Genomic DNA, 2911 nt, shown 5'->3' with positions numbered 1-2911 from the left:
AGTGAGATACTATACCAAATACATCCATGAAAGAGAAACCCTTGCATTATAGACACTCCTTATGTTATTACCATGTCAACTCACACAGGTGAGCAGGGCTCTGATCCACAGTTTCAAGTAATACAGGAGACAGACACGGTGCTTGCTTTTGCAGCAAGTACAGTAAAAACTGAAACTATATAGAAAAGATGACCATGACCCATGTGCAAGGATGTCACAGAAAATTTGCGAAGTACCCTATATTTTAAAAAATTAGATAGACACAAGTGTGGAAGGTGGAAACAGCTGTGGTGGCCTATAATTGTAATTCTAGCATGGGGCAGGTTGAGGGAAGGACAGCCTGTAGTGGTTGATTATTGTGTCAATTGAGAAGTTTAGAAGCTTAACTCAACTGGCTCATCAACTCCACACCCTAGGGTGCAGAGGCCCACCCTAGGGTGGCCATCCCTTAAGGATACAAAAGGGAATTGGGAAGGAGGGAGCGTTCCATTTCCTTCAGAAGAGCTCCAGTCTTCTCTGTCAACTTGGATGTCCTCTCCCGGCTTCTAGTGCAGACTCTTCCACTTCTGCCTTGGATCCTTCAGCGTTCTCTCACAGACCCATCTGCCTGCTGATACGGACTTGCCTGGAGCACTGCAGTGAGCTCCAGACCTTGGCCCAAACCCTTCAGTCTCCAGTGTGCAGACGCCCACTGCGGACAGACGCCCACTGCACGCTTCCTCATCCAACTCTGTGGCTGACCGTGGTAAGCCAATCTTTATATTTTTCTATTTATTTGTTTATTGTATTTAGTACGAGGTCAACAGGGTCTCGCTACACAGATAGCACTCGTAGTGATTCTCCTGTTTCCAGTCTCCCAAGCACTGGGATTACAGGCCAGTGCCACCATGCCCAGTCTTAATCGCTTCCTCAGAATGGGGGACAGGGCAGAGCAGGGCCAGCAATGCAGGCAATGCATTCTGGGGATCAAACCGCCGTCCCAGCTATTTAGTCCACTGAGCTGTCTACCTGGCCTATATTTACATTTCATGTCACACTGGCATGAACATTTTATCGCAAATAGCTAGAACTCAACAGCCAGATGCTTGACTCTGACAACATTTGTCATCATAAACAACTTTAGCTGGAATTTAACAGCGTATACATTGTTTTGTGGTTTTCTTTTTCTTTTTTTTTTTCCTGGATTTTAAGAGTTCTGTAAGAGTCTACAGGGCCTACAGGATCTCACTACATAAACAGACTTGTAGTGATCCCTGTGTTCAGCCTCCCAAGAGCTGGGATTACAGGACCGTGCCACCAATGCAGTCCGATCATCCAGTCTGAATTGGTGTCTCAGAGAACAATGCGGGTGGAGCCATCACAGAAAAATAATTAGTATCACAGCTACAGAGATAGAAATCTTCACATATTTAGTTTTTACTCTCCAGGCAAATTGTAGATACCTTTAACAGGTTTTTACACAGAATAACTACACTCACAAAAATTAAGGACATCTTAAAAAGATGAGCTCTGATAAAGTGTTCCTTTTATTGTTGTTTTGTACTTAGGATGTTTTGTACTCAGGACAGTGTCTACAGATCACTATGTAGATCTGACTCATGATTCTCCTGTTTTCAGCCTCGAAATCCTTGGGATTATAGGTGTGCACCACCACGCCCACTCTCAATCTCCAATTGAGCGAGACCTGGGGGCGGGGCCAGCACTGCATGCTGGTGATCAAACCCAAGCCACTGAGCTTTGCCTAAGCAGGCGCTTCTCTCTGTGGAGCTCTCTGGTCTGTCCTGGACGGCAGTGTTAATGACTGCAAATAGACTTAATTATGCAGTATGGAAGTGTTTCTCACTTACACAATAACCAAATGCCCTTGAAGCAAAGCCAATACATATACATTAAGTTTGTATGTTAGGACCAGATTTAAAGACATGCCAAATTTTGATCATTTTTTGTGTCTGAATTCTAGATATATATTGTACAAAAGACAGTACCTGCAGTTAGTTTGTTTGTATTGAACTTTTGTAGTCTTAGCTCCTTAAGCTTTAAAGCTTAGACTCACAGCATATCTTGTGTTTCAGATGTATACGTACATATATTCTCAAATATATAAGTTCTCATAAACTAAGATAATAATTGCTTATTTCACCAAACATAAACTGATTATTGAAAATATTTAATAGGTTAACACTTTAATACTCTTTAACTCTTAAAGCGTACTTTTTTTTAAAAAGCCCACTTTTAGTAACCAAAGACTGAAAAGTATATAGCTTTTTCTTTTAATCTAGTTTGTAAGTTTAAGCAAGAGTGTTTTAAGAAATATATTAAGGAATATCTTAAGAATTCCATATTGTTTTAGCCATAGAAAACTTAACCTTTTAATTTAATTATAATTATTCCTTTATTTATCTGCATTTATTTGGTAGAGAGTCTCTATGCAGCTGGCCTGCCCTGCACTGGGATTACAGGTGTGCACTACCACACCCAGTTTTGGAACCGGGGATCAAAGTCATGTCCTTGCACTTGCCAGGCGTATCCTTAGGCCACCAAGCTGTCATCCCAGCCCATTAACTTCTTAATTATAGCTAAAATAATTCCTTTAAATATTCATTCTGGGGGCTCTGGAGGTAGCTGAGTCACATAAACCCCTGCTTGGCAAGCAGAAGGTCCTGAGTTTCATCCCCAGTACCCCATTATAGCAGCTAACAGGCTTTTGGGTTTTTTTTTAACTCATTCTTAGAACCCTCTGCACCATGAGAGCCAAGTGGAAGAAGAAGCGATTGCGCAGACTGAAGCGTAAAAGAAGGATGATGAGGCAGAGGTCCAAGTGAAATAGCTCGTACCCCCATGGAGGCCAAAGGAGCAGAAATAAGGAATGCTGGAGGCTGACAACGCTGGTGCAAGTTTTGGACTGCATGCT

General features: G+C 42.1%; 1 non-coding gene across 1 annotated transcript; it reads left to right on the top strand.

Moving 5' to 3' along the window:
• Nucleotides 1-142: 142 nt before the first annotated feature.
• On the top strand, nt 143-247 carry LOC111813261. Its single transcript, XR_002818563.1, has one exon. It is a non-coding gene; the product is annotated as a U6 spliceosomal RNA (small nuclear RNA).
• The last annotated feature ends 2664 nt before the right edge of the window (nt 248-2911 follow it).

The sequence above is a fragment of the Octodon degus genome, unplaced genomic scaffold, assembly GCF_000260255.1.
Source record: "Octodon degus isolate 3935 unplaced genomic scaffold, OctDeg1.0 scaffold00176, whole genome shotgun sequence".
NCBI classification, from domain to species: domain Eukaryota; kingdom Metazoa; phylum Chordata; class Mammalia; order Rodentia; family Octodontidae; genus Octodon; species Octodon degus.
Note: the sequence above shows the minus strand (reverse complement) of the source record. Positions and strands in the feature narration are given on the sequence as shown.